General features: G+C 40.9%; 1 protein-coding gene across 1 annotated transcript in view; it reads left to right on the forward strand.

Moving 5' to 3' along the window:
- Positions 1-17,878, forward strand: part of RASGEF1A (RasGEF domain family member 1A) — a 373,737-nt gene that overhangs the window by 148,801 nt on the left and 207,058 nt on the right. The window lies entirely within an intron of this gene.

Raw genomic sequence — 17,878 nt, forward strand, 5'->3', positions numbered from 1 at the left:
TAAAAGTTTTACTGCTGTATTATATGGAGTCAGTTGAGTAACCAATATCAGGCAGCAAGAAACATATAAAATCTATTAATGGAGATATGACTGGTGATCAGTCACCCGCCAGCACTGATATTTTTCCTCCATATATTTCTAGAAATCTGCATATACAGTATATACTAAAAAATAACATCAGGTAATGTGAGTTATTTGATATTTCATGCCTATGGGTAATTCATATCAGGATCCTCTCTAGTGGCAACAAGCTTCATTGCTGCCTAGTATTAACTGTCAGTTTTGCTTTGGAAACACTTTTATTTACAGGTTATTGTAAAATGAATTTGTTTGTCTTCATGTTCCCCAGGCACATTTGAAAGTTAATTATAAGAAAAAGAAACAAAAGCTAGTGAAACAATAATTCAGTGTTGTAGAACAAGAACAGACCATTTGAGAAATGCCAGTTTTTCTGCAAACAATGATGCATTAGCATAGCATGCACTGCAAAGTTAAGGCTGATAAATCATATTTATACTGGGAGATAATAGAGAAATGATGAGGAGGAGCCACAATAAGTTCCTAGCCTAAACTGCATAAAAAAGCTATGAGATGTACACAGCATTCTACATCCTCATAATGTAAGCACTAAGCAAACACTAATCTTAAATCACTGTTTCCTGCACTAGCATGTCCAAAAATTGGTTTATTTTTGTCCCCAAGTTACAAGTGATCCAATAGGTACCATTTCATGATGAAACCATAAACTGGAAGTACTTAAAATATCCAAAACATTGGAGAGACAGGACAATTTTGTAATTAAAAGGACTTCATTAGGACTCAAGAAATTTTGGTTCAGCTCTTGTTTCTGACATGGCGTCTCTGTGAAGCCAAAAGCAAATCATTCACATCTTAGTTTCCCATCTGTAATATAGAAACAATGCTTCCATTCTCACACCCTTTCTTTACCTTATCTACTCATTTATAAGCTTCTGAGAATGGGGGAGTTGGCAGCAGCAGCAAGGGGAAGGTTTGTTTCAGATTACTGTACTCAGATTAAGTTGAGGTTCTCTATAAATTTGTTATACACAGAAGATTAAGCCTGAAAGCAAGGTAGATCTATGAAGTAAGTGAAGGATATCATATACTAAGTGTTCTCCACATCTGATCAATGTTTGCATAAAAATAAAACAAATAATTAGCTCTGAAATGGAAACATTCACAATGAACTAGTCCTGCTAGTCAAACGTCACGCATTGCCTATTTCTCCTCATCCATCTTGGCTTTTGAAATGTAAAATGTCAGCGTAGTTATTGACCTCCTATTTGTACCTTTTCTTGGCAAAGAGAGCTCAGGTCTTTTCTCTCTTTTGTTTCACATGTTTATGTGAATGCATTACTCAAAAATAATGACAGCTGACAATGTAAGAGACCATACTATCCTATTCTCCAGACAAGATATTATCTGGACAGTGGTATATAATTTTCCCCAAATGGTCTTGCTTCCCCTGATCCAGAGGGAGCACTCGTATGCTCAACAGGATAATTTGGTCACCATTCCTTTGGCTTGTTATCTGATGTTTCCAAGAAGGGATCTAATCAAGAAGGATTATGTTTTGGATATTTGTATACTGGAAAATGGACAAAAACAAGCAAAACCAAAACCAAACAGTCTACCAGAACCCTTTGCCAGAAGATGAGACATGCAGAGTTTATGTACTCTGGGGAATTTGTACTTGAGAATCTATATTTGATCTGAAACGTTTATATAAAGAGAAATTAAACTCTAGAAATCACAGAGATGGACCTAAGCCACAACATTTTTACCTTGGTTCAGGTTTCCAAGTTAGAAAGACTTTGGAATTGGGGTTCCAGTCTGGACTTTTTTTCTACAAAAAGGGGATCTGATATGTACTGGCCAAATAAACCCACTGTAGTTTGAGATACCTTTTAGATCAGGAAAAAGAATAGGTGGGTGAGGCATCTAATTGATCAGCTTCTTAAAAGCAAGTCTCTAACTCAAGAGGCAGAGCAGCCCCAGTCTCACCAATATTTAGGTTGGTTTTCATCAAGTAGTTGGTAACTTTTAGGTTGTTATAGAAACGGTAGGCTATAACAGTGATAATTCTGACATGCTCCATTTAGATATTTTCCTCCAGAGCTGGAATATTTATCCTTTGGTGATACCATCCAGGGTTTTACTCTTTCTTACATCACTTAAAACCATGAGAGAGGCTATGTAAAAAATATAAGAAAAAAGGAAAACGTGAGAAAGAGAACCATGACCAAAAAACCCCAAACAAACAAACAAAAAAACAGAGTCCAACCCCCAAAACAAAAGTTGCTGCCTGCATTACAATTTAACTGACTGGCTACAATTAAAACTTTTAGGTCACTGAGCATTAATGGTACTTGGACTCCACTTCTCTCAAACCACAACTGATAGGTGATGCGCAGGGGGCACATGTGCCCCCCCACCCCGAGATTGGCCACTGCCAGCTTCTGCGGGCAGTTGCCACTCACCGCCTGCCCCCCGTCACTACAGACACAGCTGATGGAGCCTGTGACTGGTCCTCGCTTGCCACTTGCCCTCCCCACCTTCCCCCCGCCGCTGACACCACCACTGCTGGCCACAGGCAGTCCCCACTCACCACTTGCTAATGATGACACTGGCGCTAGCAGCTGCTGGCAGTCCCCACTCACAGCTCATTGTCATGGTGTTCCCCCCCACCCCGCCACCAGTCTCAGGAGGCACCAGTTGTTCATGCCACAACTTCTAGTTTTCATTCAAAATCAAGCCCACTCCTGTAATTTTAGAGCAAGGTTTAGTAATGTGTAGGCCTAATGCACAAGATGAAGAAAAAGAGGTACCAACTGATTTTTCATTAAATGTGTAATCAGTTTTGGCTGATTGAATTTTGGAGACATCACAGGGCACTAGATGGACAGTCAGAAAATTTAATTTCTGTTGCCTGTTCTACCACTGATTTGTAATGTGAACCTAAGCAAGGTTTTTCTTCCCAGGGTGCCTGTCTTTCCCATCCTCTACTGGTCTTATCTCTTTAGATTGCATATTCCTAGCCTCTTACAGAATGCTGGTCCAGTTAAAATAAAACTACAAAGATCAACCTATTATAGACTACAGTAGACTTGAAGCTGTTTATTGGTAATATGGCATAGTATTTGCTTGCGTTCACTAGACCTAAGCAAAAGCAGCAAAGGAAATGAGTGGGTAAAAGCAGAAGGGGTAAAGGAAATGAGTAGGTAAGAAATGTCACAGGTGAGGACAGTTTTAGAACATTTAAGAGGTCAAAAGAAGTATGATAAAGGTCACTGAGAGTGCATTTTGGGTTTTATGTCAATTAGATCGGATTAAGGACATGCTATAAATTAAAAAATAGTGTGTGTGTGTAGCCTCATTTAGTAAGCTTCTAAAATTGGCCCAGGTAACAGAAAATAAAAAGATGGGTTCACTTCAAAATCCTTGCTCTTCAGCCTTGAAATATGGTTCTTGCTGAACAGCCCAGCTGTAGATGAGCCAAGACCTGTACTCTTTTAAAACTTAATTTTAAACCTCAGTAGGAAGTCCTTTTCCCTAACAGGGGGCCTGCATATTAGAGGCTTTTTTTAAGACATTAGGATTTAGGGAAGTTAAGATTAGTTTGTTTCAAATATTAATAAAGTTTTTATTTCTTTGGATTAATGCACATTTTACACATTTAATCATTTTTATACATTTATATCTTTGATGTGCTTTACCTGCACTGATTGTCCATTTACATCTTATCTGTATTTTATTATTAAATTTACTATTAAAATGTATCTACAGTTATACTTCCGAGTATTTAATTTTGGTGGGACTGTTTCTTTGAACCGTTCTTGGTTCCATAAAACCTTTCTTGGGGTCAACTCCATTTCATCACTAATTAATTTAGTTTCTTGAAGATTAGGGTGGGGAGAAACCACACCATTTTATAAACCTACTGGAAGCATATTTTTAACTAATGGTCATGTTCAAGGACTTGTAGCAATTCAACACTACCAGACATACCTCGTAGAGGCAGTTGTTCTAAACCATGTTATTTCCTCAATTATTTTAACACCATCTGATCTGGCCCACATAGTTGGCACCAGACCAGTCTTTAAGCATTTTGCTAGATTTTGCCAAAATCCTTAACTTTACAGGGCTACTGAAGTATTTAGTCATACATTTTAATTCCAACTACATGGCTTAGGACAGAGTTGTCCAACTGGGAGCCAGTGTGCCACATGTGCCTTACACAGGGTTAAAGTCATGGCCCCTGAGCATCTTCTCCCTGCACTGCTCTAACTACAACAGCCACCAGAGTCTCCAAGCTGTCCCTTCCTGTTCTGTTTTCTGCTTCCTGCATCCCTCCAAAGGTTGACGCATGGGATGAGGAGCTGAGGGTGAACTCAGGATCCTGTGGGCATGTGGTGCAGCAGAGAGGGAGGGAGGTGGAGCAGGTGCCTGCATCTTACTTTTCTTACATACCACATTTACTTGTATACAAAATGAGGTTTTTTCCTCCAATTGGCAGGGGAGGGGAGGGGAATCCCCCCCATCTTATAATCGTCTAAAAGGAAATCTCACTAAATACATTGTCTGTTTTGCTCATGTTTAAGATAGTTTTGCTAGTTTGCACAGAACCAGTGAAAGCAGGGCATAAGACACCTCTGCATTAGACATGTTTGGGTCTATATTAGAAATAAGCTACTAACTAACAAACAGATAGGGAATCATTCAATAATATGGTAATCTATCATGAGAGGGATCACAACTGATTAGCAGAACTCATGTTGACAGAACGCCAACACTGACCTTAATGTTTCAGTTAAGCAGGTGGTGTGATTGATCTAAGTAAATCCTTCTTTGATGAGACTCACTGTGTCAATTATTTTTTCTTACTGCCATAACATTAGCAGAAACAAAGGAAAGGAGTAAAATACCATAATAACTGTATTTGCCATCAGGACTTTTATTATAATTAACAGTTAATATGCACATATATAAATAATGAGCTTTTCCCATGTTTATAGCAGCACAGCATAACCAGGGAAGGATCTGCCTAGGAAATCAAGACCCATTTCCTCCAGCTTTCCATGGTTTATAACATTTCTGTTAAAATTATGTTGCATTAAGTCCTTCTCTGAAATATCGTATTTACTTAAATACAAGATGAGGGGTTTTTCCCTAAATTGGTATAGGGACAAAAGCCTCTTCTTTTATAATTGTGTACAATGAAAGCTCATTAAATACATTGTCTACCATTAAACTACTGCCAAAAGCAACACATGCTCAATAACAGAAACAAACTATGCAGTTGATTAAATGCAGACAACACTGAGCATGACTATAAAATACTTGGCCAACATAGGTTCCTATCAGCATATTTACCCAATCACAAGGATAGGTTAGTGCAACCCATCTCAATAAAATATATGGTAGCACTCATAAAGTGTATATCCATGATTGGCTGCTGTCAGACATAGAAACTAACAAACTGTGCTTTAGTTTAAACTCAGCATACTCCCACACTAAGCCCAGTGCATGCCCAGAAGAGGCATCACGTTATTTGGACCAAGCTCACCCAACGTCTTTATAAATTCGGCACTTTAGTGGGGCTTTTTTGGCACTTTTATCTAATAGATGACTTAATCAGCTTTAAATTAAAGCACCAAAAAGCCCTGCTGAATTGCCTGACCTATACAGACAGTGCAGAGCTATATCAAACTAAAGTACTGCTTCTAATGGTAAAGTGCTTTTTTCACATCTGTCAGCAGACATGATGAAAATTACACTGTGTAGTCTTTGCAGGATGCAGATCTTATGGAGATTTTCTCTGAAGAATTTCAGGTAGTGTGAATTAACACAAAAAATGTAGGAGCATGCATGGACATTTTAATTAAAAACTGAAATTCAAACATTCTTCCACCCATTTTCTTTAATCATAATTAATCCTGTGCCTGAGTATCTCCAAGTGCCTCAAATCTGAAAGCTTCTCTGATACAAAACCTGTGTAGTCTATAAGAATAATTCTCAGTGTACCTGGATTACCTGTGGGCTGTACAGATCCTGCCATGGGATGAAATGCTTTGAGTTCTAAAAGGAAATTCTTGATGCTAAACCTAGTGAAGACAAGGAATCATTCTACTTAAGAGTTTTGGACCAGATCAGGAAGATGAGGTGCTGGAAAGAGAAGACGAATCTAACAGGATCACTTGTTAGATCACTTGTCTAGGAACGGTTGTATGAAAAGAAAAAGTCCATAGCCATGTCCAGGCAAATAAAAACGGGATTGGTTTCTATAAAGAGGGGAGCTAGTTTGTTATAGTCCTCATGTTATCCAACTGCACACTTTTACATTTTAACTTTTCATAACATCCAGGATCTACAATAGATGCATATTTTTATTATTACCATTTTTAAAATCAGAGTTTGTCAGTTTTAAAAAACCCGAACCACCAACTGGATTTGGATGAATTTTACCTTTACTAATATTGCTGCAGAATGCAGTCAAGGGCATACACACCATTTGGATACTTATGACATTTCTCATTTTTGCTTACAAAACAGTGAATAGAAAAAAAATATCAAAAAGTGCCAGGACAGCAGTCTCCACTCACAAGTCTATCCCACAGGTTCAGGATGTGAATCAGGTATACTCTGCATGAAATACAAGGTAATAACTACCACTTGAGATTAACAGTACAGAATCAGGTCAACATTACTTTGGAGGGGGGGAGAAATGCTTAGTGCAGAGCAGCAAGTACCATGATGACTTGCCAGATGTGATCTCGCTCACTGCAATACATTCCCCAAATCAGCACTTGTTATTAATCAAATGTTATAACAAGCTGCCTGCAACAGAACTCTGCAACCATGATTAATTAGTCAGTGGGCTCTAACAGGAACAAAGTCACTTATTCACAGACTGAAGTCTCTGGGCTAGAAAATTACAGATACAAATGGAGGATTGCAATGTGTCTGTCACTCAGCTGATTGCATCTATTCTGCGTGGAGTAGATGTGTCAAGCAAATTAATTCTCCTTCTACTACACATCTAAAAATAGAGTAGGGAAACACTGGATAGCCAGTGAGTCATGATATCACTTAGTTTCTTTGGTCTCCTTATGATGGGTCTGGATAAAAATATAACTTAATATTTAGGGTCAAATATATGTATATTAGGCCAAATTTTTAGACTAAGTTGCTAAGTCAAGGAACTCTTACTGAAGTTGATGCGAATTTTGCTCAAAAAAAAAGCATAAATAAAAAAATTAGTAAGGATTTTAGGCTATTTAAAGGCCACACAATACAGAAAAGAGAACACCTTTATAATTCAGAAGGTGTCTGATTTGTTTTACATGTAGCTTTTATCAAAAGTAGTCTTTCTAGACTTTAAGAAGGCCTTTGACACAGTCTCTCACACCATCCTCATCAATAAATTAAGAGACTGTGGCATTGATGCCTACACAGTTGGATGGGTAAAAAATTGGCTGTGGTGGATGGGATGTACTCAACCTGGCGAGATGTGAGCAGTGGGGTACCCCAGAGCTCGGTCCTCTGGCCCGCACTGTTTAACATCTTCATCAGCGACTTGGACGAGGGGGTGAAAAGTATGCTGTCCAAGTTTGCTGATGACACTAAGATGTGGGGCAAGGTGGACACACTTGAAGGGAGAGAGAGGCTACAAATAGATTTAGACAGACTACAAAAGTGAGCAGACATGAACAGGATGGGGTTCAATGTAGACAAATGCAGGGTGCTGCACCTCGGGAGAAGGAATCCACAGCATACATACAGGCTGAGGAGTTCCCCTCTTGAAAGCACAGAGGCAGAAAGGGATCTTGGAGTCATTATTGACTCCAAGATGAACACAAGCCACCAATGCCAGACCACAGCCAGCAAGGCCAGACATACCTTATCATGCACCCAAAGGTGCATCTCAAGCCGGTCCAGAGAGGTGGTACTCCCCCTTTATGTGACTTTGGTCAGGCCACAGTTGGAGTACTGAGTCCAGTACTGGGCACCACACTTCAAGAGGGAAGTGGCCAGCCTGGAGAGGGTTCAGAGGAGGGCCACCCGCTTGATGAGAGGGCAGCAGGACAAGCCCTATGAGGAGAGACTGAGGAACCTGAACCTGTTCAGCCTCAGAAAGAGGAGGCTCAGGAAGAACCTGGTGGCTGCCTACAAACTCATCAGGGGAGATCAACAGCAAACAGGTAGACCCCTTTTCTCCCCAGCACCACCCGGGGTGACAAGGAACAATGGTAATAAGCTGATGGAGAATAGGTTTAGGTTAGAGATCAGAAGGCAATATTTTACAGTTAGGGTGGCCAAAATCTGGAACCAGCTTCCCAGGGAAGTGGTCCTCGTCCCTACCTTGGGCAAGTTCAAGAGGAGGTTGGGTGATCACCTGTCTGGGGTCTTGTGAACCCAGCAATCATTCCTGCCTGTGGCAGGGGGTCTGGCTAGATTATCGTTCAGGTCCCTCCTGACCCTAGCTACTATGAAACTATAAGTAACACAAAGTTGCTGGTGTGCCCAGCTAGCAATGGGCCAAACTTATTAAAAAAAAAATTTTTTTTAAGTTAGACATCTGCCTAACAAAGGCATACACATAATTTTGCACTTCCATAAAGAGACATTTGCCATGATTATACATGACTCTTGGCACAAACAATCAGATTTTGTAAAAAAAGAAAAATCTTAAAAAAATAAAACAAACCAAACAAAACTTTCCCAGAGTTTATTAATTTAATTTCTTGTCCTAAATTTTACACAAGGAAATACATTCTCAGGTTTCAAAAGTTGCAAACATCAAATAAAGGAGAAGGTAACATCCAATTGTCACATCAGTCATATACTAAGATGAGTCAGAGAAGCCAGGAAGAGTGACAAAGGTAGAGGAGTGGACTGGAGTGATGAGGAAGCAGAGGATGTGTAAAAAAAATGTAAGAAGAGGGAAAGGCATAGAAGAGGGGAAAAAAGAAAGGAGATACAGAAAAGAAATGGGAATGTGAAGGGAAAGACAAACAATTTTTGCCACAAAATCTTTTAGTTCAGGAACTGTTATTGAGTGAGCTCTCATCATTTCAGACAAGAAAGCACCGGGGTTGGCCAGGCCCCATGATGATTAGCTACATTAATATAAATAAATGAGGGTTGGAGGGTTAAGGCAGTGGACTGGGATTTATGCAACTTAGGGTTAATTCTTCCCATTGCCACAGATTTTCTATTTCAGTTTGGTCATTTGGTCTCTCTAAGTTTCAGTTTCCTACCTGTAAGTAAGAGGTAATACTTCCTTCATCCACCCTTCAATCTTGCCCGTTTAGATTCTAAGCTGTCTGGGACAAAGACTTTTTACTCTTTTACTTTGCATGCCTGCAGCACCTGGGAAAAGCAAGGCCTTGATCTTGGTGAGGGCATCCAGGTAGTGTTGTAATATAAATTAATTTCACTAGAGTGATCTAAATTAAGGGACGAGAGCTCCATTATGCTAGGCACTGTACACCATGCTGTATAGAAACACTCACACAAACAGCTTACCTTTATATCAGTAAGGTGATGTGCCAAGGGGATAAGAGAAAGCAGCAAAGGTTATGGAAAGGGAGAACAGAGTAATAGTAATACAGGCACAAAACACATCTAAATTTCTTCACTGCCAACTGGACATTGGGAAAAAAAAGCAGAGTTCAGTGACACACATATTATGTGAAGTCCTTGCATTCATGTTAACAGAAGCTACCTAACAACATAGTCCTGACAGAAGGACAGGCAGGAAGCTTAACAGGTTCAATTATATTAGAGAAATACATAACTGATTAGAATTTCTTTTGTTGCAAGCATGCATGCCAAGAGCTGTTCAAGACAGACATCTAGGAGGGAACACAGAGCAATTTAAGTAAGCATTGTTTAAAATGCCATTGATCATGTTGTAATCTCTGTAAGTTCTTGAGAAAAGCTGCTTGGAAACAGTCTGCCATCACTTATGGCTTACATCAATGTAATACACTCACTATCACTGATAACGGCAACTTTCAAAAACCCATCAACAAGTACAGATCATACAATGTAAAATGGTTTCATAATGCAGGTCTCCTATTCACAAATATGGGAATAACCAACCAGCATCCAGAACAATAAAAGTACTCCAAAAATGGTTTTAAATGGATCATTTAAGTGTAAAACTCACAAAAGCCTACTATTGCTAAAGCATGGCCACACATTGACATTAATACATAGTGGGTCCATCTACACAAGATGCTAACTTTGCAGTAACCTAAAAACTCTGTGCAGTAGTGTGCCAGGCAAAACTCATGTTAATAGACTACTGTGCAGTAGTATTAGGCTACTGCACAGTTAACATCCAAAAAAATCCATGTGCTGGTGCTACTGCACAATAGCACAAGTTACTGCGCATTGATTTAGTACTTGGCTACCCAAGTACTAAACTTAATGCACAGTAACTATAATGCATTAATGAACATACAGACACACCCAATGTCAATAAACAGGTTGAAAAGACCTAGAATATTCTTCAAATACACATTACCTTATTTTAAAAGCCATGACAAACCCTCGTGTTAATGTTACAGAAACATCAAGGCCAGAGGGTCTTGGACACTGTATCACTATAGCAGTCACATAAAAGAAACGGGGGAAATAAAAGAACATGATTATTTCAATAGATATTCTGTTGCTATTCTCTAAGAGCTTCTTTGCTTCTGCATCCCTCTTGGGTCATCTGTTTGTTAAAGTTGGATTTCCCCACATGTAAATGATAACGTTTTTTCTGCACTCATTTTTTCTTACAGTCCGAAAAGAAATGTGCTTATATCAATCAGTAATGGCTTAGAAGATTTTCAGAGAGATGGGAAATTGTGGAGTGGGATATGTTAGACTTTCACTTCAGGAGACCTGCATCCAAATATTGGCTTAGGTCTCAAGAGGAAAGAAAAACCTGTTCATTTCAACTTAATACCCAACTGAATACCTCACAAAATCACTCTTTGTTATCACAGAGTGTTTTTGCTAAAGAGAGGCTGTAACAACAACCAATAGTTATTCATCAAGGGAGAAAGATGGGAAAGTTAACTGAGTATTTGCAACTGGATAAAAGCCATGAAGGGCTGATCAAATTGAAGTCCACTGACCACATGGAATCATAGGTACTTAGGACTCCATAGTGAGTGTTCAACACTTTATTAAATTAAAGTTATTATGCTGTCCATTTTAGAACAAGCCAAAATTTCCATTTCTTGGAAATGCTGACATCCGAAAATTTATATTTGGTTCAAAACAAAATTTTCTATGAAGCAAACATTCCTTAAACATTCAGCTGAAGAAAATTATGTTTAAAAAATTAATTTCAGTATTTCACTATGATATTATTTGTATGACTTTTGTTTTGTATTATTTTGTGACCTATCCATTAAAATGGCACATAATATTACATCATCAGATAACAACAAAGGACTTATAGTTGAAACATTCAATTATTTTAGGCTTTTAAAACACATTAAAGTCACTGCAACTCTTTAAAGCTCAGATAAAAACATTCTTTTTTTGCTCTTTGAATCAATATGCCTTTGTTTGTATTGAAACAGTTTTGACACTTTGATGCTGAAAAATGGATAGTAAAACTATTCTGACCCTCTCTTGTCAAGATAAAAGCTGATGCTGTTAACATCTGCTGCCACTTTCACAGGCAGAAATCACCCACAAAACAAGACTACAGCTTATAGGGATTTCTTTTTGCATTTGTTTTCAACAACTTTGGCATTTTCATTCTAGCTCCAAGCTCATGACAGAACATGGGTTGTTAGCAGTGTCAGCTGAGGAAGGTTTCAATAGCAGAACAGCAGGGGTGCTGAAAATCAGGACAGACAAAGGCAGGCAGAGCAGTTTTCGTGGGCAGGTCTCTCTGAGATGCCTGCCTTCACTATAACCGGCTCTGGCAAGCATGTCTCTTGATCACATGAATGACCACAACAGATAAGATCTTCTCCATAGTAACGAAGGTAACACAATAAGTATAACATTTAATACAAATTAATTTGAATTCAGTACCCAGTATTTCGCTGCCCACCTGAAAAGGAAACCAAAGCTTTATTGCACATTTGAGTTTCCATTGCATATGCCTCTGGTTAGTTGCCAGGCAACCAAAAAAGCATTACTGTGAATATGAATTAAGAATGTTCTAAGTCTTACAAAAAAAAAAAAAAAAAAGTAAATTGTTTGCAAATGGTGAAAATGGCAATCTTCCAAATGAGTGCATCCCACGCTTTCCACATGGTTCCTGGGTCTCACGAAGGCTGCATGTAAGCCTGTTGCTAGGTGAGTCATTGCGAAGGGTGACAGGCACAAATATCTTCAATGAGGAACAGTAAAACACATAAAAGTTAGTTTCAGCTAAGCTGGCTTCCTGGTGCCTCAACACTACCTGATTAAAAAACCATGTGGACAGAAGCAGCTGGAGCAAGTATGAACTGGGGGAGTTATCAAAGACTATTATCAGGATGCAGTTGCATTTTCTACAGAGCCTGAGCAAGTACGCAGGCTAAGTACAGGTTAGTCTGAGAGTGAACAGAAAACACATTTGCCCTTTGGTGGGAGGAGGGAAGACACAGAGGCTGCCTGCACTGGTTGAGGCCAGCAGGTTGGGGGTACTCCTGCACACCTCCCAGCAGGTTCCCCAGGTTGCCAGAGACTGCCGAGTGCAGCCAAGCAGACAGACCATCCCTAACTGGCTGGGGGGCACAGCCAAGCACCTTCCCCCCTCCCCCCATCATCAGCCACAGGCATCTGCTAACTTCAGGCAAGCAGTTGAGGCAACCATGCTTGCCTCAGCCTGGTTGTGCTCCTTGAGGCTGTGGCTGCTCGCAGGAGCACAACAGTCGCTGGTTGGGCTTCTGCACATCCACCCAGGGACCTCCATATCCCCCACAAGCAGGTGCAGCCGCAGGGAGCACAGCTGGGCTGCAGGGCACAGCCAAAAACCACTCCCCCCTTCCCCATCATCATCAGCCATAGGCATCTCACTCTGTGAGAGCCCAGGGGCAAGGCTGGCTGAGTGTTTGGCTGGAGCAGCCAAATGCAGGGCAAGTGCCCTTTGGGTATCTGAATACCACTTTGGTCTTCTTCTCTAGACTAAATATTCCTAGTCTCCATAGTGTGATTCTCTCTCCCTGCTATAGAGGGATTCTCCTCATGGAATAATCTTGCCTGGCCAGCTCCATTAAGCAGCAGGCACCTGTAAGTAGAGTGTCAAGCAGCTGAAGGTTATCCTTATTTAGCAGCTGCACAAGACAACAGTCCCTAGGAAATACTGCTACTGCAGGGGAACAAGTTATCTGCACTTAGCCTCCACCCACATCCCTATGTGCATGGGTAAACTTGCTGTTCGTGGGGGTGCAAGCCTTGTTCCTTAAGGAACACGTTGAAGTACGCTCTTCTGGATTATTTTAGCAGGCATTCCACTGAAATTGTTCTGTTGCTGTAGCCTTCTCAATTCAAAGGTCATAATGAATCCTAGACCAGATTGACACCAGATATTGACAGATCCCAATCTGAGATGTTTGTTGCCCACATCTAATCACTGTCTTTAAAAAATGAACTATAGTGGATTAACTGAAAAGGGCTGATTGAAAAATCTTTCCTTAACTTTAGCACTTCAGGTGTATCTTTTGCAGGAGTGACTTTTCCTGGGGTTGGTGCTGTTCATAAACAGAATATTATTATTGATGCTGGCTTAGTTTAATTTGAGCTGATATAATTCAATCAACTTTGATCTGTTCATTACTCATCACATTACAAACTTGAAGATGAATTCTTAAGGTATGTTCCTTGAATGTGCATCTTAGTAAGCAAGATGAAAATACTTTTGCATCTTGAAATAGGCCAAGAAAAATCAATTTTTCATAGATTATGTTTATTAGACACAGGGAAGCTAAAAGCCTGTGGGTTTAATCTGTGAAATTATGCACGCTTGAACATGTACCTCAGACAGCAAAAATAACTGACAAGTAGGACACATCAGTGGTGATTTGCAAACTTTCCTAGATTTATCTTAATTCTTCTTCCTATTAGTGCTAGTCCTATATTCATCACTCTGCTTCAGGTGCAGAATCTCTCATTTTTATGCTTTAAAGCTAGCACTTCATTATCAATTAAGAATGAATCAAAATAATATCATCTGTTTGGGAGACTGGGTCATTTATCCCAGGTTACAAAGAGTCTGAGACAGGGCAGATCATTGAACCTTGACCTACCAAGTGCCAAGATAGTGTCCATAAGCAGTTAGCTACCCTTCACCAACAGATGTCACAAATATTCAGATCTGACTAGCAATTGGGATTAAGTGGCTTTCCAGTCATTCAATCCAAGAGTTTTTAACCCTGGGAAATAATGTTTTTAATGCCTACTGCATAGGAGAATAGAGAGCAGTACTTAATGATATTGTTCTAGATGTGTTTGTTCAAGCCCCACTCTAGTATTATGCAAAAGCCACTCTGAATAGACTCAGCTGTAAACTCGTATGTGATCATTTGGACTGGGAGATCAAATGTGGCCAGACACAGCCATATCACAACCTTGTGTATCGACAGCTACAGAAACTAGGCCTTTAGGATTTTTAGACCTTTGCTTTGACTACGTGCAAGAAACAGACACGTCTCTCTCAGTCCTCATTCTCATTTCAAACAGAAATATAACCAAACAGATAGCAGGGTAATCAGGCAACTACTCTATGTTTTAGGTGACTGAATACACCTGAGGTGTCTACACCGTGTCCCCAGCACTTCCAGGGAGGGATGTGGCCAAGCATACCTGCCCACATGCCAGCCCACCCATTCTTGTTCACATCTGCCAGACAAAATGAAGTAATAAATCTATCCTAGGGATATCCCCAGCAGCCACTCTCAAGACACCCATCTCCAGTATACTTGCGAGCAACCAAACTTCCAAGTTTGGCATAAATGAGTGGCAGCAGGTGGGTGGAACATGCTCAAGAGCAGAAGCCCCTAGTAGCATCACCAAGGGAGCACAGACTTACCGTTCAGCTAGGGACAGAAATTACTCATAAACTGGTATAAGTGATCAGAAACCTGGACAAATCTGAAACCCAACAGAATTTCAGTGCACATAAACCACTTTCAAAATGGCTGAAACGATTTTAAGATAAACCTGGGCGGATATAGGTTCAGGCATAACTAATTTAGGTTAAATCAGTTTATTGAACTTCTGTCCCGGATCCCCTCCAGATTCAAGTTAACTCACAGTCCCTCAGCATCCCTGAATGCTTTGCACCTCCCCCCACCTCTTCCCAGGGTGAGCGGTCTAGCCTTGGACTAAGCTGTCTGCTCCAGCCAAGCAGGGAGGCCCCCTGGCTTCTAGCCTGGGGCACAGCAGACATGTGACTGCATTTCTGGAATCAGAAGTGAATGTCTGTTCACTTGCTTATTGGTTCAATCTACACAGTTTAGACTAACCTGCAAAAACTGAATTTATTCAGCCTTGGCTTTTTTGACTGTCTGTACTTAGCCTTGTTGATTTAGGTCCATATTTCAATGGTGTTTAGGTAATCAGCACCTACTAGATAATTTATCAGTATCTATGTGAGTCAGGTATTTTAACTCCCATTTATATCCAATTTATTCTGTCTGAAAACAATTCAACGAACAATGTGTGATAATTTGGGTCCAGGAGATGCATTTGTTTAGCTGCCATGTCATTATCCTGGCAGAGGATTTAGTAATGATAAACAGGCTCATTATTTCATAGTTTTCATAGACATTAGGCCTGGAAGGGACCTTGTAAGATCATCGGATCCAGCCCCCTGGCCAAGAGGCAGGAAGACAGCTAGGGTCAAAGAATCCCAGCAAGATAGGTGTCCAAATGTTTCTTGAAAGTGTCCAGAGTCGGTACTTGCACCACCTCTGGAGGGTAGTCTGTTCCAGGCCTTGGGGGCTCAGACAGTAAAGAAGTGTTTCCTTATGTCCAGCCTAAAATGGTCTTGCAGAAGTTTGTGACCACTGGCGCTTGTCATCCTTTGGGGTGCTCTGGTGAACAGGTGTTCCCCCAGATTCTGATACACACCCCCCCATGTACTTACAGGCTGCCACCACGTCACCTGTGAGCCTTCACTTCTCCAGGCTGAGAAGTCCCATAGCTTGCAGCCTCTCTTCATAAGGCCTGTTCTCTTGCCCTCTCATCATGCGCATGACTCTCCTCTGGACTCTTTCAAGCTTCTCCACATCCTTCCTAAATTGTGAAGCCCAGAATTGGATATAGTACTCCAGCTGCAGCCTTACCAAGGCCAAGTATAGTGGGAGGATGACATCCTGCATCTTGTTTGAGATGCATCAGTAGATGCAAGCCAGAGTTTTGTTTACATTGCCAGCTGCAGTATCGCACTGGTGGCTCATATTCATCTAGTCGTCAATCATGACCCCCAAGTCTCTTTCAGTCATGGTGCTAGCAAGTGTAGCATTGCCGAGCCTGTAAGTGTGATGCAGGTTTTTATTCCCGAGGTGGAGCACCTTGCATTTCTCTGTATTGAATGCCATCAGGTTTCATCCGCCCACCTTGCAAGCCTATTGAGGTCAGCCTGGATCACCAGCCTATCCTCAAGTGTGGACACTCTTCCCCAGTGTTTGGTGTCATCAGTGAAATTGGGCAGTCCACTTTTGAGACAAGTGTCCAGATCGTTTATGAAGATATTAAAAGAGTACAGGTGTGATAATGGAGACTTGGGTGACACCATTGGTCACCAAGTGCCATGTTGATTCAGTTCCATCAGCTACCACTCTCTGGGTGCGACCTTGGAGCCAGTTCCCCAGCCACTGGACTGTGGAGAAGTTGAGGCCAGAGTTGCCCAATTTTTCCATAAGGACATCATGGGACATCAGCTCAAAGGTTTTTTAAAGTCCAAACATATGACATCTTCCCTTTTGTCCATGTGATACGTCACCTCGTCATAAGAAGGAAATGAGATTGGTCAAGCAAGACCTACCCACAACAAACCTGTGCTGATCATCCCTCAGAATGTTGCCTTCTGTTAGCCTGTCGAGAATGGGTTTTTTGATATTTTTTTCCAAAATCTTCCCAGGGATGGAGGTCAAACTGATTGGCCTGTAGTTTCCCAGGTCTTCTTTCCTTCCTTTCTTGAAGATGGGCAACACATTGGCCCTCTTCCAATGTTTAGGTACTTCACCTGAGCACCATGAGTGCTTGAATATCTTCACCAGTGACTGTACAATGATGTTTGCCAGTTCCTTTACCATTCTTGGGTGCAACCTGTCTGGACCAGCTGATTTATGAGGGTCCAGCTTCTTAAGATGCTCCCTCACAAGATCCATGTCAATGACGGGCATATATTCATCCTCACTCTCGTCATCCTGCATCATGTTCAGCAGGGTGGTCCCTTTGAGCTGGTAAAAAAACAATGCAAAGTAATCATTAAGCAGATTGGCTTTTTCCTGGGCGTTGGTAGTCAGCTGCCCAGCTGGTTCAGTAGGGGTCCAATGTTGACCCTGGTTTTTCTTTTGGTTCCCCACATAGCTGAAGAAGGACTTTTTATTGTCCTTGATTCTGGATGATGGGGTGGAAAGTAACCTGTTTAAATTCGCTGATGACACCAAAATTTGGGGGGAGGTGAGCATGCTAGCAGGGAGGGAGAGATTGCAGAGGGATCTGGATAGGTTACAGGGGTGGGCTAACAGGAACAGGATGCGTTTTAATACGGACAAGTGCAGGGTGCTGCACTTGGGCAGTAGGAACCAGCAGCACACTTACACAATGGGGAACTCCCTACTCGAGAGCACGGAGGCAGAAAGAGATCTTGGAGTCATTATTGACTCCAAGATGAACATGGGCC

The sequence above is a fragment of the Gavialis gangeticus genome, unplaced genomic scaffold, assembly GCF_001723915.1.
Source record: "Gavialis gangeticus isolate Ggan-Ray unplaced genomic scaffold, GavGan_comp1, whole genome shotgun sequence".
Lineage (NCBI taxonomy): Eukaryota > Metazoa > Chordata > Crocodylia > Gavialidae > Gavialis > Gavialis gangeticus.